The sequence below is a fragment of the Mustela lutreola genome, chromosome 2 (genome assembly GCF_030435805.1).
Source record: "Mustela lutreola isolate mMusLut2 chromosome 2, mMusLut2.pri, whole genome shotgun sequence".
NCBI classification, from domain to species: domain Eukaryota; kingdom Metazoa; phylum Chordata; class Mammalia; order Carnivora; family Mustelidae; genus Mustela; species Mustela lutreola.
In genome coordinates, this window is record NC_081291.1 from 199,074,749 (window position 1) to 199,102,674 (window position 27,926).

Here is a 27,926-nt window from a genome sequence, read left to right on the forward strand (position 1 = left end):
TCTTATTTAAATAAGTTGCCAAGGCCCCCCCCACCTTCAGCAATCACCATCTGATCAGTCAGCAGCCATCTACATCTCAGCAAGACCCTCCATCAGCAAAAAGATTATGACTTGGTGTAAACTCAGTTGATAATTGCCTAATTTTTAGCAATAAAGTATTTTTTAATTAAGGTATGCACATTTTTTAGACATAATGATATTGCAAACTTAGTGGACTCTAGTATAGTCTAAACAAATTTTATATGCACTGGAAAACCAAATACTCATCTGCCATCTGACTTGCTTTATTGTGGTACTTTACTGCAGTGATCGCAAACGGAACCCACAATATCTCCAAGTATGCCTATATCTGAAAAAGACCATTATCCAAAATATACAAAGTACTCTTAAATCTCAGCAATAAGAATGTAAACCACTTGACTAAAAATGGGTTGAAAACCTTAACAAATACGGTACCAATAAAAATATAAGCATATGAAAAGATTCTTCAGGGGCTCCTGAGTGGCTCAGTTGGTTAAGCATCAGACTCTTGGCTTCAGCTCAAGTCATTATCTCAGGGTCATGAGATCAAGCCTGGTGTGGAGCCTGCTTAGCTTTCTTAGCCCCTTTCTTAGAAAGAAAAAGAGAAAGAGAGAGAAAGAAAAAGAGAGATGTTCTACATCATATGTCATCAGGGAAATGCAAATTAAAACAAATACCATTACACATCTATTAGAATGGCTCAAATTCAGAATACTGACCGCACCAAATGCTGGCAAGAATATGGACCAACAGGAACTCTGATTCATTCCTGGTAGGAATGCAAAATGGTACAGCCACTTTGGAAGACAATAGTTGTTTGTTTTTTGTTTTTGTTTTTGTTTTTGTATAAAACTAAACATACTCTCACCATATGATCCAGCAATCATGGTCTTTGGTATTTATTCTAAGGAGTTGAAAACGTACATCCACACAAAATCTACACATTAATATTTAGAGCAGTTTTATTCATAATTGTCAAAACTTAGAATTAACCATGATGTCCTCGGTGGGTGAATAGATAAACTGTGGTACATCCAGACAATTGTATATTATTCAGTGCTAAAAAGAAATGAGCTATCAAGCCATGAAAAGAAATGCAGGAAACTTTAATGTACATTACTAGGAGCTGGTTAAGCGACTGACTTTTGATTTTGGCTTGGGTCATGATCTCGGGGACCCCACGTGGGCTCCATGCTCAGCAGGAAGTCTGCCTGGGACTCTCTCTCTCTCTCTCTCCCTCTGCCCCTCCCTTCATTCACACTCTCTGTCTCTGTCTCTAACTCTCTCTCTCTTAAATAAATAAAATCTTGGAAGGAAAGAAGGTGGAAAGGAAGAAGCCAATCTGAAAAGGCTCCATACTGTACGATTCCCAACTATACAACATTTGGGAAAGGGCAAAAATGGAGGCAATAAAAAGATCACGGTTGCCGGGGGTGGGGAAAGGAGAGAAATGAAGAGGTAGAGCACAGAGGATTTTTAGAGCCGGGAAAATACGGTGTATCGTATTACAATGGCGGATGGATATCATTACACATTTGTCAAACTGCTAGGATATACACCACCAAGAGTGAACCCTAAGGTAACCTGTAGACTTTGGGTGACTATGATGTGTCCATGCAGGTTCATCCTTAGTAAAACACACACACAAACCATTCTGGTGAGTGATGCTGGTAATGGGGGAGGCTGTACATGTGTGGGGCAGGAGGCATTTGAGAAATTTCTGTACCCCCCCTTCTCAATTTTGTTGTAAGCCTAAAACTGCTCTAATAACAATAGATTTGGTTTTGTTTTTTTTAAAGGAAGGAAGGAACGAAGGGAGAAAGAGAACGAAGGAAGAAGACAAGTGCTTATTAAGAGGCTCCTTAGTGAGGAAAACGTTGCTATTATGTTATGATTTCAAGGAACCACCGGCTGGGCTTTTTGCTCCAAATTATTTCTAATACTGGTCCTCAGCTAACTTGAAATTCCCACCATGAGAGGTTCAGAATTAGGAAAAACTAATGATTTAACCAGAAATATTCCTCTGCATCTAAAAGACGACAGCACAACCCTAAGTCTTCAGACTAGGTTAACTGAGAGGAGGAACGGGCCCAGGAAGAAAGGGCAGGAAAACAGAGAACGCGACCCATTCTCTGCCAGTTTCCCTCTGTGGGGGAGAGAGGCTGGACTGATACAGACTCACCCAAGGCCATTCAGCACCCAGTTATGGCATGTGTAAATATTGCCTTTTGGTGGTTTTTTCCAAACTCTGTGAGATGAGAGGGTGGCACATATCTCTTCACCTAGAGAAACTAGAAAAAAACTTCATTTGAGGCTCCAAAAAGGTTAGATAAGAATCAAAGTTGGCAATAATAGTCTTCGCTCCCTGGCCTGCGCAAGAGAGAAGCTAGATTGCCATCCTAATGATAATGTGTTGATTCTGTTTGCTCAACTAAGGCTACACCAGATTAGCAGACCATAATTACAACTAAAATCCATGTCTCTGATACAGTTGAGAGAATGTCTGTTTCACCGTGCTGAGCGCCAAGGAAAGGTTCCGCTCGAGGTTAAGCCAGGCAGCCTCCTGCTCTCTGAAAGTGATCTCTGTTTCACTGTCTCTTTGGGTCCTTTATCTGAGCAGCGCGATTTCCTAGAGCTTGGGTTTCAGATGGTTTACTTTGATTTCTTGGGGCGATAAAGAAGTTTGCCCATCTTTAAGTGGTATTTTTAGTGGCCACATCATTGTAAAACCTTCAGTACTTTCCTTTTGTGTCTGGGTGGGAAGAGATCTCCCTTCTTACTGCTACACAACCTTACTCAGGCTTCTTTTAGGGATTCTACACCCCCCCCCCCATTCTCTTGTTGTCTTTCATGCTTTGCAGAAAATTCTGAAGTCTGTTGTTAATGGTCCTTCCTTCATTTAGTCGGCCTTGAATTTGATGCTTAGTTCCTGGAGAGTTAGAAATCGATCACTTTGCTCAGTCACTGGCTGTTGTCTTGAGTGGATCTGGGAGCGTCTTCACATTTTACCAGAATCTTTTTAACAGTTTCTGTTCTCTTCTCTGTCTGGTCCTTTCTCTATTCATTCCGGTCTGCTTTTAAATCATGAAGCAGATTGTAAACCAAATTTGACTAAAATTTCAAGAAGTCGAGGCGAGATAAGTAAGCTGAGAGCAAAATTGGACTAAAGAGAAACATTTGAGGGATTGTGATATTTTTCCCTCAAACCATCCCAGACCTTCCTTAAATAGAGCCCACAGTTTGTGGGCTCTCTAATGAATAGGAACCAAGCAGCAGCTTCACGTTTGAGACATGCTATTACCATTTTTTTTTCATCCCAGCTCCTTAATTAGGGGCTTTGAAGGAAGGTTGCCCACAGTTCCTGACAAACATCATTAGCTTCATCAGAATGAAATGCCTGATCCTGGAACTCTTATCTGAAGAACTTACTGTGTTTGTCGAAGGGCTGCACTGAGTCTGTGACATTTTCTACATGTGTAGAATGCAGGAAGAATACATGGAGTGAGGATTAGTCTCAGAGTTTATGAAATCACTATTCCTGAAGATCTGATTTTCTAGAATTGATTTTTATATACCTCAATTAGGGGGTAGACCACATCGGTTTTCACTGAGGCTGACAGTTTGCTTGACTGAGACCCATAGGAAATACGTTTTATCTGTATAAAGACACACACACACACACACACACACACACACCCCAAAATTTCCACAAACAGTATTTATCCCTAGTACGTGCATATTCTCTACTTTCTATCTTATTTCATTTTTAAAATGCAAATCTCCCCTCAAGTAATTGATTCCCCACCCTAAAGAGTTGCAACCTTCGGTTGAAAAAACACTCAACAGGATGCCCTTTTATTTTTTTCTAACCCTGTAATTCAGTATGGTGTGATTTTGAATTGAGGACAAGCCTGATGAGTTCGAGGTATGGAATAAAGGAATCAGATCAGCTCTGGGTTTGTTGTGTTTTTAAATCTCTCTGTGTGTTCATTCTCTTCACCCTGAGAGGATTCCATTATCTTTGCTCAAAGAGCAGCCACCGCTCTGGCAGTTTCCCCGGCTTCTCTTTGATCCCTGTAGTGGAGCGGGGCCCTTCCCCCAAGCCCTCCCTTCTACACTCAGACCCCGGGGGTTTGCTGGGCTGGGAGCCTGCTGAGTATTCACTGTGCTGTTTGGCTGTTCCCACCTCCAACCTGCTCCATTCCCGGGCTGAGTTTTCATTCCAGATCTGCCAGGTTAATGGGATCATTGTTCTTCTCTTGTTGTTTTATTGTATTTCATACAGGGTTTATCAGTTTGTTGCTGAGATGACCAAAGTGGGTGGGGACTGCATTTTAGGAATAAATGTTTTCTCATTAGCCAGGACTTAATCTAGTAAGAATTAATCCACTCTCAAATAAACTACTTCTGTAGGTGATTTTTAAAAATCTGATTTTTTTTTTAACCGTTAAAAGGTAACACAATGTATCTTAAAGCACCACAAGCCACATTTTAAAAAAATTTATTTATCATCAACACCAAATCAATTACACGGCATTTTAGGTTCAAATTTTAATTTTGACCAGAAAGATAAATTAATGAAATGATTATAGTATTTATTTTACCCATAATATTTTATGACATTTACTGAGCACCTGTTAGGTACAAAGCAAGGTATCTAAAATACATTTCCCGGGGTGCCTGGGTGGCTCAGTTGGTTGGACGACTGCCTTCGGCTCAGGTCATGATCCTGGAGTCCGGGGATCGAGTCCCGCATCGGGCTCCCAGCTTCATGGGGAGTCTGCTTCTCCCTCTGACCTTCTCCTCGCTCATGTTCTCTCTCACTGTCTCTCTCTCAAATAAATAAATAAAATCTTTAAAAAATAATAAAATAAAATACATTTCCTGACTTCAAAGCATCTAGACCTTCAGAAGGGAGATAAAAAATGCATGCAAATAACCATCTTACAGAATAAGATTATAATAAATGACTTGAACACAGGCAATATAAAGCTCAATCAGAGTATTTCTTCCTTTTCAGAACCCATAAGCGTGAGAAGAGAGAAATCACTTCTGTTTTGTCCCTTCAGGGTATGATACCGCTAAATGTCTCCATTCCTATTCTCACTGAGTGCATGAATGGATGAATGAAGAAAGGGATGAAACTGACTGCTTGCTTTGTGCCATGTGCTGTAAGGGTGATGGAATGGCCCTCCTGTTCATCTTTCTTTGGTTTCTTCATGTACGACTTCTCAAATGAACTGGCTGCCTGAGAACTGGACTGATAATGAAAGCGAGCCCTGTACTAGGGTGGACAGAGACTGAGAAATGCAAGAGGCATGTAAATAAGGCCATTAGGAAATAGCTTTCCTTCCCTGTGATCGTCTAGAGTGATATTATACAAGAGAAATACAAAAATGAGCCATATTTATAACTATATATTTTATAGTAGCCAGATTTTATAATCAAAACAGATAAAATCTATGTTAATAACATATTTTATCCAACCCAATAATCTAAAATACTATTATTATACCATGTAATTAACATAAAAATATATAAATAAAATATTTTACTTTTTTGTCTTTTTGGACTACTGTCTTCAAATTCTGGCATGTATTTTTCTCTCACACACATCTCACACTTCATGTGTTCAAGTCACTAGTGACTACTGTGTTGGACAACACAGGGCTAAATCAAAAAGCAGAACAAAGGAAAAGCCTAAATGCTTGAAGAGTTTTTTCAGCATTTTGAGGGAAGGACTCTTGTTTCATTGGTGGGGGGGAAGCCTGAAAATTATCTTCTCTGAATTTTAATGAAAAAATGGAGTTGTCAACTCAGGAGCCACTCCCTTCTCTTCTTCTAGCCTCTGAGTCCTAGAGAACTCAGGGATAGTCTCTGAGTCCTAGAGAACTCAGGGATAGTCTCTGAGTCCTAGAGAACTAGGGATAGTCTCCTTGGCCTCCCCAGTAGTCAGGAGCAGCTTCTGTTGCAAGGACAAAAAAGATGACCCCTATACCTTGCAGGTGATAACTGCTTTCGTGTATAATATCTCACTGAATCATTTTAATCACCCTGTGTAGTAGTCAGTGGAAACATTACTATCCTCATTTTACAAATGAATGAACTGAAGTTCAAGGAGATTAAATGACTCCTCAGTTGGTATCCAAATGTTTTGACATTTAATCTAGTACGTGTCCCACTAAATCAGAGCTGCCTGATGAAAGAAAATTATATTTTATATATATATATAACAGAAATATGAATAATTTTTCTTCTTTAGCAACACCCCCCAAAAAATCCCCCCCCCCAAAACAAAACCAGTGATCACTTTACAAATGTAATACACAAATAACCCCTTGGCCAACTGAGTTTGTAGCTAAATTTTTATATATTTTTAAGTTGGATATTGTTGTTTACTTTAACAATTTTGAACATCTGAAGGTTGGGAGCAAGTTAATACATTACAAAGGCAAAGATTTTGCGTTGGCCCTGAAGTGTGTTGCAATCATTTTTGTCTGGGAAAATAAACACAAGTGGATCAGCAGCATGTTTGTTCTATGAGATGTTGGCAGAGTCCCAGGCCCCAGGATGTTGGCTTACCTACCAACAATACCTCCCTTTCAGGCAATGCCAGCTGTTTTATGAGAACATCTGAGTATCTGGAAGGGCACTGCTCTAGTCAGCGCGACTGAACTTTACCACCACCATGTAGGGAATTACAGCACTTCTACCATCTTTTGATGCATCCTTCTTTTGACAGTGTGTAAAAAACACTGTGACAGAGGATAAAGACAGTTCACTCCTTGAGAATCAGAATTCTGTCTTTTGAAGAAAGGTCCCTAGAATAAACAACATTCAATATGTCTATTGCTCTCAATTTTAGAAACATAATGGGCTCAAGAGCCATAGTCACATTGATCTGTTTTAACTGTGCATGTTTTTTCTGCTCTACCCAACTGTGTTCCTATTTTTATTCTTTTCATTCCACTCTGGAGCCGCTTTGCCTTCTACTTAGGCCACCAATTATACCCATTCAAAATATATGATTTTTTTTTCCCTCTTTCATTTTAGACCTACTCTCTTAGTCCCCAGCTACTCCTTCTCTTAGTTAACCCTTGACAAGTTATAATGAAATAAATTTAGCTAGTTGTGGAGAACAAGAATCATTACGAAAACTGGGATGGCCCAGGAGCATCTTAAAAAATCATTTGGCTAGTCCTCAAAATGTGGACAAACTGGTAAAATCCAGCTAGGAGACAGCGCACCCAGCCCATCTCATTCACAATAAATCCTCTGGAGTTTCCTAACAGCCACAGCAGAGATGTCAGGAATGATGGTTTGCTGACTAAAGTGCTGAGTAATGAACCTGTGCCCTATTTATACATGGTGCACTGTGATTTCCTTAACAGTCGGCAAATGGGAACACAAAGGCAAGACACCATGGCCCACTAAACCACTCTCATTGTCTAGTTTATCACTCGGGTCTATTCCTTCCTTCCTCTTTAGGAAATGGGGGTACATAAATAAGTAATATAAAACTTGCAGAAAAATATTAAAATATCCAGACACTTTTGTAGCAATCAGCGTTTTTTCCTCAGTGGCAGTAAAAAGCATTCTTACCTCCCTAATAATCCTCTCTCTAGAATTCCTACACTGAACCTAGTATCCAGTCAGTGTGGCAAATTATTTGATCTGCGGGGTATACTCAAGTAGTTTACTAGCTAACTTTCTTTAGAGATTTTTTAAAGATTTTTTTTTTAAGATTTTATTTATTTATTTGACAGAGATCACAAGTAGACAGAGAGGCAGGCAGAGTGAGAGGGAAGCAGACTCCCTGCTGAGCAGAGAGCCCGATGCGGGACTCGACCCCAGGACCCTGAGATCATAACCTGAGCCGAAGGCAGTGGCTTAACCCACTGAGCCACCCAGGTACCCAAAGATTTTTTTTTTTTTTTAAAGATTTTATTTATTTATTTATTCAACAGAGAGAGATCACAAGTAGGCAAAGAGGCAGGCAGAAAGAGAGGAAGGAAAGCAGGCTCCCTGCTGAGCAGATAGCCTGATGCGGGACTCGATCCCAGGACCCTGGGATCATGACCTGAGCTGAAGGCAGAGGCTTTAACACACTGAGCCACCCAGGTGCCCCGAGATTTTTTAAAGATTTAAAAAAAAAAAACAACACTTTATTTATTTGAGAGAGAGAGAGAGACAGAGCAGGGGGAGGGGCAGAGGGAGGGAAAGAGAGAGAGAGAGAGAGAATCTCAAGCAGACTTTCCATTGAGCAGGGTGCCCAGGGTGGGGCTTGATCTCACAACACTGAGGTCATGACCTGAGTCAAAACCAGTCAGATGCTTTACCAAATGAGCCACCCAGCAGTTGCCTAGACTTAAAAAAAAAATAATTTACTGACAAATTTGTAAAGTGGTGAGGCTCTTTAGCAGTTTAGGGTTAATGTTACCAAGAACAGTCTGCTTCAAAGGAACACATATTGGAGCAAACATATCCTTCCTCCATCATCATCTGCACAAGTGTGCACCCATGGGAGAACAGAAATTTACTGGAATTGCATCCTTTAATCGTGTAAATTCTACTATATACTAATAGTTCCTCAAGAGACACAGATGCTACTAAGATATTTCACTAGTAAGATTCTTTCCTCTTCTCTGTCACCTACATTTAAGGTTTGAGTGATTTCTCTTTCTAGGGCCACCCCATAATTTCTTTGTTGGTTAAAAATGTGTTAATATTTAAAGCATCAAATTAGATGGCTGGAGAACGGCCTAACTGACCCATATTCCCAATAGCATTGATCCTCTTTTCAAAAGGCACCTTAAGAAGTTTGTTGTTTTTATTTTTTTAAGATTTTTAAAATATTTTGTATTTATTTGACAGAGAGGGAGAAAGAGCACAAGCAGGGGGAGTAGCAGGCAGAGGGAGAGGGAGAAGCTCCCCGCTGAGCAAGGGAGCCAGATGTGGGGCTCAATCCCAGGACCCTGGGATCATGACCTGAGCTGAAGGCAGTTGCTTAATCAACTGAGCCACGCAGGTGCCCCTTAAAAGGTATCTTAATAGCAGAGGCTTTAAGGGGCACTGAGGGGGTGCCTGGTCAGTTAAGTATCCAACTCTTGATTTCAGCTCAGGTCATGATCTCCCCACCCCCCCATCAGACTCCCCGCTCAGTGGGGAGTCTCCTCAAGATTCTCTCTTCCTCCCCCTCTGCGTCTCCCCCACTCTCTAAAATTAATAAACTTTAAAAAAAAAGTATCTTATGTGGGTTTAAATGCAAGAGTATCTACAAACACTGGTATGGCTTATAAATTACATAGAAGAATAGCAAGAAAAATGGTCCGATTGTCTATATAGTCTGTTCACTGGCTCGGTTTCAGGTATTCTGTCTGAAAGTGCATATACACATTTTCCCAGAAGCCGTCAGCTACCACTTCTTTTATTGTTTTAATAGCTCACTTCTTGGAATCTTAAACACAGACACACACTGGCAAAGTTCTTGGTTTCAAAAGAGTTGCTTCGGGCGACTGTATTGGAACAGATGCCAAAAGAGTAATGATCTTACCTCTAAACACCAAAGACACTGACACACCCTCCTGTTAGCTATTCTCTGCCAAAAAGTACAGGGAGCAACGAAGCTCCCTGAGGGAGAGAGAAATAAGCTATTGCTTCATTTTTTTTAAAGATTTTATTTATTTATTTGAGATAGAGAGAAAGTGAGAGAGCAGGAGCCCGGGTGAGGGGAGAGCAGAGGGGGAGGGAGAAGCAGACTCCCCTGAGCAGGGAGCCCGATAGAGCGATGGATCCCCGGACCCTGGTATCATGACACACGAAGGCAGATTCTCAACGAACTGAGCCACCCAGATGCCCTTATTTCATTTTAAATGAATAGGGTTTAAAGTTATGAACTAGAATGAATTAAGAACATAAAAATGATTTTCCAGGAATTAGTAAAATATTTAAAGATCTGATAGGGCCATGAATCTTTCTTTCTTTATATTTACTTCATATAAAAATAGGAAACATTAGAGAAGCATAAAAATCATTAAGATACCTCACAGTTGGGGCGCCTGGGTGGCTCAATGGGGTAAAGCCTCTGCCTTTGGCTCAGATCATGATCCCAGGGTCCTTGGATGGAGCCCTGCATCCTGCTCTCTGCTCAGTAGGGAGCCTGCTTCCCTTCTTCTCTCTCTGCCTGCCTCTCTGCCTACTTGTGATCTCTGTCAAATAAATAAATAAAATCTTAAAAGAAACAAAAAGATACCTCACAATTGGGCGCCTGAGTGGCTCAGTTGGTTAAGCGACTGCCTTCATGATCCCGGAGTCTCGGGATTGAGTCCAACATGGGGCTCCCCGCTCAGCAGAGAGTCTGCTTCTCCCACTGACCTCTCTCCTCTCATGCTTTCTCTCTCTCTCTCTAATAAATAAATAAAATCTTAAAAAAAAGATACCTCACAATTTCACTTCCTAAACATGTAAACATTTAGACTATGTCTACATATGGATTCTTATTTATTTAATTGACAGACAGAGATCACAAGTAGGCAGAAAAGCAGGCAGAGAGAGAGGAGGAAGCAGGCTCTCTGCTGAGCAGAGAGCCCGATGCAGGGCTCAATCCCAGGCCCTGAGATCATGACATAGACATATAGACAAATCTTTCTTAGCCAAATGATATCATAAATTATATTTTGTTGTACAAATTGCCTTTATTACTTAACAAAAAATTATAACTCACCAGGACAGTAATTAAGTATCTACTACATCACTGCTAATGGGAGCATAATATTCTTTTTTTTTTTTTTTTAAGATTTTATTTATTTATTTGACAGAGATCACAAGTAGGTAGAGAGGCAGGCAGAGAGAGAGAGAGGAGGAAGCAGGCTCCCTGCCGAGCAGAGAGCCCGATGTGGGGCTCGATCCCAAGACCCTGGGATCATGATCTGAGCCGAAGACAGAGGCTTTAACCCACTGAGCCACCCAAGTGCCCCAAGGGAGCATAGTATTCTTTAATGTGATTATACCATAAGTTATTTAGCAAATACTGTATGGTTGATGGAGTTTTTTCTGACTTTTATAATCATAAGCAATTCTATATGAACCTCCTTTTACATATGTTTTTCTGATTAAACTTTAGGGTAATTTCTCAGAACTGTAATTGATAGAACAAAAGTAATGTTTATTTATCTATTATCTATCTATCCATGTTAGTGTTTAAATAAATAAAATTCTAAGTCACCCTGTAAAGAAGAGTGCTAATTCATATGCCGTCATCAGTGAATGATGTCTCTTTTTCTCACAAGTCTGCCATCATCTGGAAATCGCTTTCAGAAAAATGAAAGATATAGAGGTGTTTCCAATCAGAGAGGTGATAATTTGTATTTCACTACTTTCAATGTGCTTTACTTTATGAGTAAAGTTGTGTGCTCTCTATATGCTTATTGAGCATCTGTATCTTTCATTATTTGAATTGCCTTTACCCTTTTCTGATTTGTCTCTTCCTAACTGAATTGGAAGGCCACTCTTACTATATAGGTTATTAGAACTTTGTCAAAACTATTGCAGATACTTTCCCAAGGTAACCCAGAGTTCAGATGTCCCCTAATTTGGAGGGAGAAGTGGGCTGGGGGAATGAGACGCAGTGTCCAAATAGCACTTTTGTATTTGTTCCATGCTTCAGACTACCAGGATACATGAGCTCCACAGGTCTCTCCTACTCTTAAAAAAGTCTTTTCATGCAAAGACCTTACTGAATGTAACTATAGGGTTTTCATAGGTTAGATGGGAAAGAGATCCTTAGAGAAAAATCCCTAGTGGACATGTCTATTCTTATTCATTATCAGCTCTATTGGGGGCTGAAACAGGGAATGACTTGCGAACAGCCCGGTTCACCTCTGCTTGCTTCCTCAAACTTGTTTAATGCTCAGTCAAACAAAGGCCCTCTGGTTAGGAAAACTCTCTCTCCTTAGAAGACAGCTCAGCAATTATCTCATTTTGCAAATGCCCTTTGGGGATATCATGTCTTGCCCAACTCCAGAAGTTTATCAGACTATTTCTTCCAAATCTCCCAAGAGTATTAACTTTTCTTCAACAAGTTTCTGCAAATTTTTTGTCAGTTTTATTTTTAAGTATCTTCCTCTTTGCTGCTACTACAGTTTGTAACTTCTTACCACCACATTATCTACCCAACTATTCTTTATATATAAGAAAATGATTGATTTGTGTACATTTTTGGGTGAAATCAAACACCTTACTAATCTATCTCATTGTTGTAATAATATTCTCTTACTTATCTGTTTCTCTTAATACATTATTATCTGCCCATAATGACTGTTGTGTCACCTTCTTTCAAATATATACCACTTAGTACTTTCTCACATGTAATTATATTAGTCAGTACGAACAGGGAGTACAGTAGTGATGATAGAATTCTTCATCTGTCATGATAAAAATTACAAAGCTTCCATTAAAAATGATGTTGGCTTTAATATGTTGTGTATATACATGCATATAAAATTTTAATGTCAATCTGAACTTCAGGACTTCATCAAGATAAAAAGCTCTGCACAGCAAAGGAAACAGTCAACAAAACTAAGAGGCAAACCATGGAATGAGAGAGGATACTTGCAAATGACATTGCAGACAAAGGATTGGTATCCAAGATCTATAAAGAACTTCTCAAATTCAACACCCAAAAAACAAATAAACCAGTCAATAAACGGGCAGAAGTCATGAACAGACATTTCTCCAAAAAAGACATACAAATGACTAACAGACACATGAAAAAGTGTTCAACATCACTAGCTACCAGGGAAATACAAATCAAAACCACAATAAGATATCATCTTATATCAGTTAGAATGGCAAAAAATTAACAAGGCAGAAAACAACAAATGTTAGTAAGGATGTGGAGAAAGAGGACCCTCTTACACTGTTGGAGGGAATACAAGCTGGTATGGCCACTTTGGAAGAGTATAGAGATTCCTCAAAAAGTTGAAAATAGAGCTACCCTAGACCCACCAATTGCACTACTAGGTATTTACCCCAAAGATACAGATGTAATAAAAAGAAGGGATACATGTACCCTAATGTTCATAGCAGCAATGCCCACAACAGCCAAACTGTGGAAGGAGCTGAGATGCCCTTCAACAGATGAATGGAAAAAAGAACTGGTACATATATATAATGGAATGTGACTGGGCCATCAGAAAGGATGGATATCCACCATTTGCACTGACATGGATGGAGCTGTAGGAGCTTATGCTAAGTAAAATAAGCCGAGCAGAGAAAGACAATTATCAATGGTTTCACTCATATACAGAACATAAGAAATAGCACAGAAGACCGTGGGGGAAGGGAGGGAAAACTGAAGGGGAAGAAATCAGAGAGGGAGACAAATCAGGAGAAACTCTGGACTCCAGGAAACAAACTGAAGGTTTCGGAATGGAGGGGGTGGGGGGATGTGGTAGCAGGATGATGCGTATTAAGGACGGCACCTGTAGTGATGAGCACTGGGTTTTATACCCAACAAATGAATCTCTGAACACTACATCAAAAACTAATGATGTAGTATATGGTGGCTGACTAAACATAATAAAAAAAAAAAAAGAAAGAAAAGAAAATTTTAATGTCAAATAAGTCTTACCTTTGGGGCGTCTGGGTGGCTCAGTCCATTAAGCAACTGCCTTAGGCTCAGGTCATGATCCTGGAGTCCCAGGATAGAGACCCGCATGAGGCTTTCTGCTCAGCGGGGAGTCTGCTTCTCCCTCTGACCCTCCTCCCCTCAGGCTTTCTCTCTCTCCCTCTCTCATTCTCTCTCTCAAAAAAATAAATAAAATCTTAAAAAAAAAAAAAAAAAGAAGTCTTATATTTTCCTATTACACTGATGGCTTGCGTTTCTTATTGGTATATTTGTTTCCCCTTTTTCTTTCTTTTTCCTTAATTAAAGAAGAATTTTATTTTCTTCTCAGTGAAGAGCTCAGTGGCTCAGTCGGTTAAGCATCTGCCTTCATTTCAGGTCATGATCTTAGAGTCCTGGATCGAAACTTGCATCAGGCTTCCTGCTTAGAGGGGAGCTTGCTTCTCTCTTTCCTTCTGCCTCTTCTCCAGCTTGTGCTCTCTTTCTCGATCACTTTCTCTCTCAAATAAATAAAATATTTTTTAAAAGGGGGGGTTACACCTGGTTGGCACAGTCAGTTAAGCATCTGCCTTCCGCTCAGGTCATCATCCCAGGGTCCTGGGACTGAGTCCCCCATTGGGCTCCTTGCTCAGAAGGGAGCCTGCTTCTCCCTCTACCTGCTGCTCCCCCTGATTGTACTCAGTTTCTCTCTCTGACAGATAAATAAATAAAATCTTTAAAAAAAAATCTTGGATTCATCAGAATTTTTAAGATAGGAGTACAAGATTTGTCAAAGGCCTTTTAAAAAAATGTTTTAAAAAGATTTTATTTATTTATCTGTCAGAGAGAGAAAGAGCAGAAGCAGAAAGCGCTGTCGGCAGAACAGGCAGGGCAGGAGAGGGAGAAGCAGGGTCCCCACTGAGCGAGGAGCCATAGGGAACTAGATCCCAGGACCCTAGGATGGTGACCTGAGCTGAAGGCTGATGACCAACTGACAGAGCCATGCAGGCTTCCCTGTCAAAGGCCTTTTAGATACCAGTCTACTGATCCACACCAAATTTGAATTATCATTAAATATGCTTAGACAGCCATTTGCAGTGACATGGATGGAACTAGAGGGTATTGTGCTAAGCAAAATAAGTCAATCAGAGAAAACAATTATCATATGAATTCACTGAGAAGTGGAATTTAAGAAATAAAACAGAGGACCCTAGGGGAAAAGAGGAAAAAATAAAACAAGATGAAACCAGAGAGGGAGACAAACCTTAACAGACTCTTACTCGTAGGAAACAAACTGAGGGTTGCTGGAGGGGAGGACGTTAAGGAGGGTATGTGGTGTAAACAGCACTTGCTATTCCATAAGACTGATGAATCTCAGGCCTGTATCTCTGAACCCAATAGTATATTATATGTTAATCAATTGAATTTAAATTTTTAAAATGGGGAAAACATATGCTTAGACATGCTCATGCACTGTTCATTCTATTTTACTGATCTATAAGTCATTTCTAATATCAATACCATACAAGTTTATTTATTGAGCCTTTTAACATATTGTAATTGCTAATGACATGAGTTTCTTTATTTCTCTAAGGTTTTCTTGGCTAATGTGGCTCAATATTCTAATCATTATTTATACTGCTATCATGTAGATAGTAAAAATTAATAAAAGAGAAAATAATACAAAACAATCTGGGGTACTTTGATTTAAAAATTATTTTAAAATCAAGTACCACAAATTCCAGGGGAAGCAAAAATCAATAAGAGTTTAAAAAGTGATGGACACCTTCATAAAAGATTTTTTTTTCTAGTTATAGAAGAGGATAGGAGAAGGGGAGAGAATTAAATTATAGGGTGATGAAAAAGGCAGATATGGTCATTAAGGGTTATGCAGTTTAGTATATGTGCTGCCGAAGCGAGCACAAGGGTTATGCAGTTTAGTCTGAAATATGTTTGTGTAGGAAATCACCCTTGTTCCACTATAAGAAGGATGTCTGTGAAGAAAAACAATTTGTGGGACGCCTGGGTGGCTCAGTTGGTTAAGCAGCTGCCTTCGGCTCAGGTCATGATCCCGGCGTCCTGGGATCGAGTCCCACGTCGGGCTCCTTGCTCAGTGGGGAGCCTGCTTCTCCCTCTGCCTCTGCCGGCCATTCTGTCTGCCTGTGCTTGCTCTCTCCCCCGTCTCTCTCTGATAAATAAATAAAATCTTTAAAAAAAAAAAAAAAAAAAAAAAAAAAAGAAAAACAATTTGTTATTTAGCCAAATAGTTACCAGAATAAGAACTGAGGAATTATAGTAAGATAAGGAAATAAAATCTAATGCAATAATGATTCTGGATCAAGGAAGAATGAATACAAATTTTAAAAATCTTACAAAGTGAATAAAGGTATTACCAAACCAGAAATTTCCCCTGTAAACATGTTTTGAGTTATTTTTTTCCAAGAGGTTTATTGTTTTATTTAAATATAATAGTATAAATCTCTGAAAACATCTAACATCATAGTAGTGGAGAGAGGTTGAGTGATTCCTTTAAGCTCTAGGGAAGTGAGCAGAGAAAATTAATTATATGGATGAAGTTCAAAAAAGGTCTTCACAATACGCTTCCCCATAACCTTTCCATCTCTCTCATCCCAAGCTGTCCACGTTACATTGAACTCCTTGTACTTCTCAGAAGGCACTTCATCTTACCCATTCTCTGACCCTCCAGCATCCACCCCCTTCTCTAAATACTTGTTCCCACAGTGCCGGCACAGGATTCAAAAAAATTCTTCCTGTCCTGTACCTCAGTCTGGGGTAGGCAGCGATCTTTCTGCTACCACTGCGCCTCCGGCAAACCTCTCCAAATCCCTGGTTTTCTTGAAGGTCCCCCTCAAGCAAGATACCATGAAAGGCACCTTAATTGTTCATTTAGCACTTAGTGTACAGAGAGCATTTTTTTTACATTATGGAAACAAAAAATTAACTCTTTTTAGAAAATCTTGAGATTCAGGGTGCAAACTCTTTACTGCACTTACTTTTCACAACTCAGGGTGGTTAAAATGTCACAGGACGGCTGCAAATCAAGCGAGCTCTCCTCTTCCTGTACTGTCTATAAAGATTAGGTAGAAGGAGTCCAAGTCAGTAAGGATCAGAAGAAGGGAATCATAAAGTTGGAAAGACCCACAAAAATCATTCATCCAGTGGTTTCTAACCCTGGCTGAGCTTTTAATAAAATGCCAATGCCTGGGTCTTATCTCAAAGGAATCTGACTTAGCTTGTCTAGTGTGGCCCAGCAGTAGTATTTTTGGAGTTCCCCAGATGCTTCCAATATGCACCCAGGATTGAGAACAACTGATATAATCCTACTCCTTCATTTCATTTGATGAGGTTAACATGACAGGTAAAGTCACTTGGTTGGGTAGAGAAGAGACACAATGAAAATAACCACAGTGCCTCCACATACAATATAGTTCTTTTTCCATTAAATCACCCTTAATAATAAATTATTTCTGTAAAGGTGAGGAAATAAACCCTGTAAAGTCTAATGATACTACATGATTCATTAGAGAAAGCATGATGAGGAAATCAACAGATGTGTAAGAACCTGCTTGCTTAAGATGAACACTATGGGTGAGATTAGCTGGACTGAAAGTAAATCAACCACCAGCTGCGTGTGGTAGCACTTCAAAATAAATGTAATGAGAAGCAATTTGAAGCAAGAAAAAAAAAAAAAAAAAGATTCCAACTGCCAGGCAAAGGCAGATTCTGTGCAGGAAATAACTTGGCTGAATAAACAGAACTAGCTAAGACTAGATTATACAAACATGATTTATTTCTAATTCAGACAAAGCTGAACTCTACAGCAACTCTATCTACTTATAATTTCCTCTCTGTGTAAATCTGTTGCTGGTAATAAGCATGTATATACAGCTTTCTACAAGCCTTATCCTTGACAAAGAGAAATAAGAGAGGGCTTTCAGGTTCGCAGGAACGGAGAATGGAAACTACATAGGGGCAAGAGGTCAAATTTCTCTTGGATTTATCTTCCAAACTTAGAGTATTTAAAAAGTTAAACTGAGAATGACAACGAGGAAGGTCAATGGAGGAGACAGATTAGTATTTATTGGCAGAGGAGCAAGGCACGGAGGGAGCAGGTGGTGCTGTTTGGTTTCCCCACCGCAGCTCCATCTCCATCCTCAAGTCAACTCTATTTCCAGATGGTCCTTCAGTTCCAAGACTCAAAGAACTAGTCTTATCCAGGATAAAAACTGCTTGCCTTATTGCTTGAGCTTTATTTTCATAATCATTTTATACTATTTCTCAACTTTTTAAACATATCTTTCTTCTTTCCAATTTTTAAAATGTATTTTTTTTTTTTTTTTTTTTTTTTTTTTTTGAGAAATAGTGGAGAGCAAGGGAGATCACAGGGAGAGAAGGAGAAGCCGACTTGCCACTGAGCAGGAAGCCCAGCGTAGGCTCCTGAGATCACGACCGGAGCCGAAGGCAGATGCTTCACTGATGGAGCCACCCAGGAGCCCCAAGCATAAATTTTTTTTTTTTTTAAAGATTTTATTTATTTATTTGTCAGAGAGAGAGCAAGCACAGGTAGACAGAGTGGAAGGCAGAGTCAGAGGGAGAAGCAGGCTCCCTGCAGAGCAAGGAGCCTGATGTGGGACTCGATCCCAGGACGCTGGGATCATGACCTGAGCCGAAGGCAGCTGCTTAACCAACTGAGCCACCCAGGCGTCCCAAATTTTTTTTTAATATATGGTCATCCTTTCTCAGTTTGTGATCCTGATCATATAGCAAGTAATATAATTTTCTGATCCATACAAGCTTTTAGAATATTTGCCTTAGCTTCCTATTTTTATATACACACATACATCATAAATTTCCATTTTTCATTTCAAGTTGAAGTTTGGGGCTAAGGATATGTGATACATGGCCCAAATTAGTAAAACTCAAGAACTAAAAAACATGCTAATAGTCCAGGAAGGATAATGCCATTTGGGTTCTTATGCTCTAAACTAGTACAAAGATCAATATTTAGGCATCACAAACAGAAGGATAAAACAGTGTAACATAAAGACTGTTATCAGAAAACAGGTTATATATATCACAGATAATTTGTAACCTTTATTTTCACTGTATTAAAGTAACTTCTAGTTATTTCCGAGGCTGGCTGGTCACTATGGAGGTTGTGAAGACCCTTTCCATAGCTGTCTCCTTTCAGTTACTTCTTCATGAGACAAACAGGAATGGAAGGAAAGAGGAAGTAAACCTTAACCCATCTCAGATGTCTCCTTTTAGCAGCTTTCATAGATATTAAAGTAATTTGGATGAAGGATAACTAATGCTTGAGACTTAGAAATTATCCATAGATGTCAGGGCACCTGGGTGGTTCAGTGGGTTAAAGCCTCTGCCTTCTGCTCAGGTCATGATCCCCGGGGTCCTGGGATCGAGCCCCGCATTGGGCTCTCTGCTCAGTGAGGAGCCTGCTTCCCTCTCTCTCTGTCTGTTGCTCTGCCTACTTGTGGTCTCTCTCTGCCAAATGAATAAAAAAAATATTAAAAAAAAAAGAAAGAAAGAAAGAAATTATCCATAGATGTTACTTATCCAGGTTCTCATAATGGAAAACTGCCAACTTTAAGAACAATTCAAATCAATGTATTTTGTTACTGAGCCATGTGTTTCACAAACTCAGATCTCAAAGCTACAGTTCTGTTTTAGATCCAATTCAAATGTCAGCCACACAGAAATACCCCCCACCCAATGTGACATCCCAGACCCTTCATCATAAACCTGTGAGAAAACAGAGGCATAAAAGACTTGCAAGATTTTCTGTACTCAGTCACTTAAATATTAATATTTAATTAATGAAAACACAACTTTTATGGTCTAAATAAATTTTTCTTAAATAATTAAAAAAAAAAAAAAGACTTTCAATCCCACTATCTACCATCCACTTATCAGTTTGTTTTGAAAAATTCAAATGGTTCCAGTTTCAAAGTGAATCTAATGCAGTGATAGTCAGGGAAACTCACCACCAAAATGCACTCCTTCACTTTTATGCCTTAATCCGTAACTTTTCCATTTTTTCCTAACAGAATCCAAGGAAAACTCTTAGGTTTTTTTTAACACTTATCCTCCTGTAATCTCCCCTTTCCATTCTCCCCACAAGGTACAATGGTACCTAATAATGAATTGTGAACTTTTTTTGTTGTTATTTCCCTTTTTACGTATTTGGAGTTTTTTTTTAATAGTTTTTTTTTTTTTTAAGATTTTATTTATTTATTAGACAGACAGAGAGCACAAGTAGGCAGAGAGGCAGGCAGAGAGAGAGAGAGGTGGAAGCAGGCTCCCTGCTGCGCAGAGAGCCTGATGAGGGGCTCGATCCCAGGACCCTGAGATCAAGACCTGAGCCGAAGACAGAGGCTTTAACCCACTGAGCCACCCAGGTGCCCCGTTTTTGTTTTTGTTTTTAAGATTCTATTTATCTAGAGGGAGAGAGAAAGAGAGAGAGCACAAGTGGAGGGAACGGCAGGCAGAGGGAGAGGGAGAAGCAGGCTCCCCACTGAGCAGAGAGCCAGATGTGGGGCTCCATCCCAGGACTCTGGGATCATGACCTGAGCCAAAGGCAGACACTTAACCGACGGAGCCATCCAGGTGCCCCCCTTTTAAGTTTTTGAAACTTGTAGGACCTTCCCAGTTACTAATCTTTCAGCAAAGTTTACACCTTTAAAGTAAGTATATTCACCTCTGACTTGTAAAATTGTCAAGATCTGTGATAAAGTAGGCAGAGAGGCCTGACTATATGAAGCACCTATCAAGTGTTAGCTATTATTTTTACTGTTCTCCCTTATGTTCTCTATATTCAGTGTCTAACACAAAGAGGCTCAAGGAATTAATAAATGAAAGCTTCAAAAGAGTAGTATAAAACAAATAAACAAACGGGTCTTTATTTCAGAACTTCCTTCCTCATTAAGCAGGATCCTCAAGCCATCTTCTCTGAACCTTGATTGCATTGCACTTTTAGTTTGTGAAGAGGTGGCTTAAATGAGTCCATTTGAACTATTAAACTTACACCAATTGAGAAAATTCATAACCCTAGAGAGAGCTCTTACAGGCATGAACTAACATAGCAAGGATGTCCTCAAACTCCAGGGGTGTGAAGTCTTGTTTGGAAGGAAGTAGGGAGTTTCTCCCGCCTGTGGTGGAAACACCACATGGGAGGAAAATTAAAGCCTGTGTGACAAACAAACAAACAAACCAAAAAATCGATTTGTAAGAGGGTCTGGAAATCCACTATTCCAAATCTTCATTTAGTTTCTAAAACATCTGGGAGCCACTGAAGACTTCAGAGAACAGTGATGTGATCAGAATACTATCATGAATAAATGTAAGAAGGTAAGCCTTGTCACTTGGAAGAGAATTGTTGGAGAAGGTAAATGATAAAATGTTCATCACTTGAACTACTACTAAAGCTGTTCACTGGTAGCTATTACATGTCTCAAATTGTTGCAGAAAGTGTAGCTTCTAAGAGGAGATGGAAAACCAAGTGTTTCATTGATAAATCAACTAAAGAATAAAGAATTTATGGAGACATAACACCCAATTGAGAATGCACCAATCTTTTGTTCTCACACAAACACACTATCTCCCAAATGCACAATTTTTTAGGTGCAAAATATTTTTTGAAAGATTTTATTTAATTGAGACAAAGGGAGAGAGCAAGAGCAAGCGAGTGTACAAGTCGAGGGGGGAGCAGAGGGAGAGGGAAGAACAGACTCCCAGCTGAGCAGGGAGCCCAACTCGGGGTTCAATCCCAGGACCCTGGGATCATGACCTGACCTGAAGGCAGACGGTTAATCGACTGAACAATCCAGTTGCCCCCAGATGTAAAATATTTAAAATTCATTTTATTTTGGGCATTTCAGGCCCTGACCTAGGACTTGGGACTGTGTGACTGACTTTTTGAGTGACCTCCAGCAAACGATGTAACTGACTTTACTCTAAATCTTGGGTACTTCAGAAACAAGCTTTGAAATCACTGGCCCATGCAAACGATTTTTAATCTTTAGAATTCTTGTTATGCTCCAAAAAGGTTTCTCTTGATTCATTCTGATTCGTTGTACAATTAAATGTTGTTTTCCCAGATCTTTGAGGGAATTTTTTTTTTGTAGATTGCAGTGCTCCAGATAATTGTATGACCATTTCTTTAAGAAACACCAATTTTTTTAAAAGTTTCATCTGTTTTGTATAAAAACACGAGTTGCATTAACTACTTCCCTGCTTTCTTTTTGTTTGTTTGCTTGTTTTAAAGATTTATTTATTTGAGAAAGAGAGCAGGAGCTTGTGAAGGGGGTGGGCAGAGGGAGAGAGAGTCCTAAGTTGACTCAGTGCTAAGCACGGAGCCCTGTGTGGGGCTCAGCTAGATCTCACAGCTCTTGAGATCTTGACCTGAGCCAAAACCAAGAGTTGGATGATTAACTGACTGTGCCACCCAGGTGCCCTGCTTCCTTAAGCAGAGTGTGCTGAATGTGATTTAATGCTTTATTGATGACTCAGAACCATAATAAACACCTTCATTATCATGGCGAGTTGAGATTCAATGATGTGTGACCCAACCACCAAAGGAAGAAAATGTAAGAAAAGCCTACATGCACATACATATACATACACATATACATACACATAAGAGATTGTTTGCTTTCCAACTATACATTTCACCACTGAACAGGGTGCCCCACTTGTGAAAGAACAGTAGCAAAGTAGAGCATCTTGGGAAGCCAGGATGGTGAGTGGCCTTGAAATAGGGTCAAGTCAGGGGAATGACTGAAAGAATTAGAAACTTCACATACAGAGAGAAAATTAGAAAAGATAAATATTTAAGTGTTGGTAGTGTTATGAAGATACCTTAGCTATAAATCGCAAATACCTCAATCAGAGAACCAGGACCAATGGGTAAAAATTATTATAGGGGAGCGTATTTTGGTTCAATATAAAAGGAACTCATCGGGGCACCTGGGTGGCTCAGTGGGCTAAGGCCTCTGCCTTCGGCTCAGGTCATGATCTCAGGGTCCTGGGATCGAGTCCCACATCGGGCTCTCTGCTCAGTGGGGAGCCTGCTTCCTCCTCACTCTCTGCCTGCCACTCTGCCTACTTGTGATCTCTCTCTGTCAAATAAATAAAATCTTTAAAAAATAAAAAATAAAAGGAACTCATCTTTGTAATTTGCTTTGTTTCACAATTTATATGCAAGATCCTAGTTATTTTCCAGGTAATAGAAAGATGAGCTACATAATAAGCACCGGCTTCCCAAATGAGGCAATAGCCTGCTGCAGTTAGAACACAGAATATGTGAGGTGGGAAGCAAAGGGAATGGAAAAGTAAATGGAACCAGACAATGAGGAACCTGGAAAGCTAAGTTGAGGATTCTAGATTGTTTTAAATAGGCAACTAGGGGGGCGAGGGTGGGGTGGGGGGTGGGGTCGTGGTCACCAGGGTGATTCAGTCAGTTAAGCATCAGGCTCTTGATTTAGGCTCAAGTTGTGATCTCAGGTTCATGAGACTGAGTCTGGAACTGGGCTGTACACTCAGTGGCGAGTCTGCTTCTCTCCCTCTCTCTCTCCCTTTCCCTCTGCACCTCCCCACCCCTCGTACACGCTCTTGCCTTAGTAAATAAATTTTCAAATAAATAAATAAATATGCAATTGGGAGTGATAAAGCATTTTAAAATCCTTTATAACTCAAATTTTATTTAGAAAAATAATTATAAAACAAGTTCATTATTAAAAATTCAAAGACAGCAAAATATGGTACATAGAGAGTGAAAGCTGATCATCAAACCCAATTCCCAGGGGTACACAGAAACAATTGAGCTTGTATCTTTACTTAACCTTTTTGTGGCTCAGGTTCTTCATCTACAATAACAGATAATAATAGCACCTACTTCATAGCGGTGTTATGAGGATTAGATGAATAACAGCCAACTCCACGAAGGCAAGGATTTTGTCGAGGTCAGGGATTCCCAACCTTTGTACTACTGGCATTTCAGGCTGACTAATTCTCTGATCTGAGGAGCCGTTTTGTGTGTTGTAGGGTAAGCAGCAGCAGCCTTGGCTTCTACCCACTAGATGCCAGCAACCCCCCTATACATACATTCTCGTGACAACAAAAAATGTTCGCGGACGTAGCCAACTATCCCCTGGGGGGGTAAAATCACCCCGAGTCAAGAACCACTGGTTTCATTTACTGCTGAATGCCTATCACTTAGCACAGCATGTAATGCTTATCTCCTGAATGGAATGAATGATACATGTAAAGATCCTTGAACAGTGCAAGCACATAGGAAGGCCTCAGTTAACTGCTAGCAATGCTAGCTATTTTTATTATACCATTTTCCTGCAAGACTATGCCACATATAACTATTACAGCATAAATGAGGTCATATTATGTGTACTTCACTGCAATTTGCAACTTCTCACTAATAATACGTATCAGACACTATTTTATGTCACCGTGAACAAATATGGCTCTATCTCAGTCATTTTCTTTTTTAATTTGAATTCCAGTATAGTTAACATTGGGTGTTATATTAGTTTCAGGGGTACTTTACAGTGATTCAGCAGTTCTACATACTACTCAGTTCTCACCAAGATAAGTGTACTCGTAATTGCCTTTACTTGCTTACCTCAGTCATTTTCAATGAAGTCATAGCATTCTCATGTATGGGATATATCCTATCTTACCAATTCACTTGTTTAATTCACTATTGATGGATATTTAGGTTAATTCCAATTCATTACTATGATAAATAATGCTACAAAGAACTTTTCCATCAAGAATTTTTAGCAATGTAATGATACAATCTGAGCTATGCAATATATTATGTTCCAATTTTAAAAGAGGTTCTGCATTTAGGATTCTCCAAAGAAACAGAAATAGAGAGAGGCAGATTTTAACAAATTGGCTCATGTCATTATGGAAAATGGCAAATCTAAAATCAACAGGGTGGGCCAGTAAGCTCCAGACCCTGAGAAGAGCCAATGTTTCAGTTCAAGTCTGAAAGTCATCTTCTGTGGAATTCCTCTTGCTCAGAGGAGGTCAGTCTTTTGTTCTAGTCTGGTCCTTCAACAGATTAGATGAGGCTCACCCACATTCTAGAGAGCAATCTACTTTACTCAAAGTCTACCACTTAAATGTTAATTCACCCACAGGGTGCCTGGGTGGCTCAGTTAAGCATGTGACTATTGGTTTTGGCTTAGGTCATTATCTCAGGGTCATGGGATCAAGCCCCACATAGGTCTCTCCCCTCAAGGCTCCCAAGGAGTCTGCTTGGGAATCTCTTTCCTTCTCTCTCTGCCCCTCCCTCTGCTTCTGCTCTTTCTCTCTCTAAATTTAAAAAAAAAAAAAAAAAAATTAAATAAAATATTAATGCATCCAAAAACACTCTCACAGAAACATCCAGAATAATATTTGACCACATATTTAGGCACCACCGCCCAGCCAAACTGACACATAAATTGTCGACAGATTCTTGTCAACCAGAGAGAATCTCCTAAGTGGCAACATATAAGTAGAGGTTACCTAAGAGAAAACAGCAGAGATGAACCATGAGCTGACTAGGGTGCTGGACTGGATGGCATGTATTTTCATCTGGGGTTCTGAGTCAAGACTGTGGAGATACCTTCTAGGAAGAGTAATGCATGTCTTCATGCAGTTCATGTGCCTACTATTTAGAATTCTTCTACCGGGAGCCTGGCTGGCTTAGTCGGTTGAATGTCCGTCTGTGGTAGATCCCTGATCGGGGGCCTGGGACCGAGTTCTTCATTAGGCTCCCTTCTCAGTGAGGAGTCAGCATCTCCTTTTCCCTCTGCTCCTCCCTCCTGCTAGTGCTCTCTCATTCTCAAATAAACAGATTCTTTTAAAAAGACAAAAATAAAAAAAAGAATTCTCGGGGCGCCTGGGTGGCTCAGTGGGTTAAAGCCTCTGCCTTCAGCTCAGGTCATGTTCTCAGGGTCCTGGGATCAAGCCCTGCATGGGGCTCTCTGCTCACCAAGGAGCCTGCTTCTTCCTCTCTCTCTCTCTGCCTGCCTCTCTGCCTACTTGTGCTCTCTGTCAAATAAATAAATAAAATCTTAAAAAAAAATTAGTTCAGATTCATGAAGTAAGCTTAGATGTTCAGGGAGAGGAAGAAATCCACTATTTAAAAATGTACCACTGTTTATTTTTAGCTACCACTTTTTAGCATCTAGGCATTAAACTACACTATGCTTAGGAGTTCAGGGTATTCTATAACCTGTCATCATTCTCTCACTGCAGGAGGCCCATCATTAACCTTTCCATTAATTCTATATCTTTCAGGTCTTCCTAAATCAACACCTACTCTAAATTACTACTTAAATTAAACCCTAGTTTTACATCTACATTCTGTTTTAGTCTGAAAAGCCTACAAGCTTTTCTGTCTAGTCCCCATTTCTGCCTCACTCCAGAATCTGGCTCGAAGCCTGGACTTTCTCAAATCCAATCGCTTGCAAGCAAATCCTCTATCAAACAGCTCTCTCACATGTCTGTGTATTAAAAATAGCTAATATGACTCACCAACGCATCTTACTTACTCAAACTAAAGGGCAGCTCTTGTGCCCCAGGGATGGAAGACTGGAGGAGGGAAGCGTGTGAAGAGCACCCAGTGTAGAAACAATTTTCTAATTGTTTAATTAATAATTTTCTAAACAATTTTCTAAATTTTATACTGATGTTGAATTTGTCCCTGGTATTTCCATCAGGAAACATATCTACAAGTGATTTAATGTGGAATTATTCTTTTTTTAGCTGATTTTCCTGGAGAGTTATATTTTTCTTAAACGTCTGGTTTGGCTAATATGGCGCTGGCATGTTTATTCATGGATCACCCTGTTTAGACTAATATGAGAATAATGGCCTTGGCTTCAAAAATGGCTTTTGTCAAACTCTCTTCTGTCTTAACATTCTGAGATAACCTTGTCGTCTGTTCATTTCTTCATTCAAGAATCATTATTGAATACTTTGTATGGTGTGCAGGGATGCTATGTTCCACAATTCCGGAGAGCACCATCCTCAGACTCTCTGGAGTTGAGTTTGTGGGAAGGAATAATCAAATCCCTAGCCTAGATTAGTCTGCATTCATTGCATTATTTATTCATATAGGTTGGTCATTTGTTTTTCTGTTTGTTTTTTTAAAGATTTTATTTTATTTATTTGACAGACAGAGATCACAAGGAGGCAGAGGGGCAAGCAGAAAGAGAGGGGAAAGCAGACTCCCCAAAGAGCAGAGAGCCCTGATGAGGGGTTCTATCCCAGGACCCTGAGACCATGACCTGAGCCGAAAGCAGAGGCTTTAACCCACTGAGCCACCCAGTTGCCTTTAGGTTGGTTATTTGTTAATGAATAGTCTAAGTTTTAGTTTTCTTGGTGCAGAAGCTCTATCCCTGATGCAAAAGTACATATAGTAATTAACATAAGCACAAAACAGGCAGAGATTTGAAACTAACTATACACTAGGCAATAAAAACGCTGACTTTCACATGAAGTTTCTATGTTGTAAAGTGTTGATAACTCTGTCAACCAATGGAATAAAGTCCAGCCCTGTCCAGCTAATATAGCTGATGACGTGACCTTCATAAATGACAGCTGATGACGTGACCTTCATAATGACAAAAAATCAAGTTTGATTGTCCTTTTCATTCCTTGTATTTTTTTTTTAATCAAGTTATAACAATAGGAAAGTTGCTTCTCTTTAATACAAACAAGCTGGGAAGGCCATACAATCTAGTCATGACAGATTTATTTGTAATCATTTGTAAAAAAAAAAAAAAATTCCTTCAGTAAGAAAACTTTTTTTCCTTATAGTAACTGACCTTTATCTTAATTCTTTTTCACCCCTGTCAAACATTGCTAAGACTTAACATAACTACTTCTGTTAGTTGCATCAAAATACCTTGTGACTCAGGTAGAAATAATTCTTCAAGCAGAACAATTTAAACGACTTGCCTTTTACCATCCATTAAACAGCTTTTCATGTTGGACCTACTTGTAATGTGTATTAATATCAGCTTGTAAGAGGAAACGACATTCAGCATTTTCACTGATTTATAAGAAGAAATGACTACTTCACGGAGCACCTGGGTGGCTCAGGGGGTTAAGCCACTGCCTTTGGCCTGGGTCCTGGGATCAAGCCCCACATTGGGATCTCTGGTTAGCGGGGAGCCTGCTTCCCCCACCCCCTCTGCCTACCTGTGATTTCTGTCAAATGGCTCAATGGATTAAAGCCTCTGCCTTCAGC

The 27,926-nt window shown here is 39.7% G+C and overlaps 1 long non-coding RNA gene across 1 annotated transcript in view; it reads right to left on the minus strand.

Annotated features, from left to right (window-relative positions):
* Nucleotides 1-27,926, minus strand: part of LOC131825268 (uncharacterized) — a 102,802-nt gene that overhangs the window by 39,277 nt on the left and 35,599 nt on the right. The gene's annotated exons all lie outside the window — the stretch shown is intronic.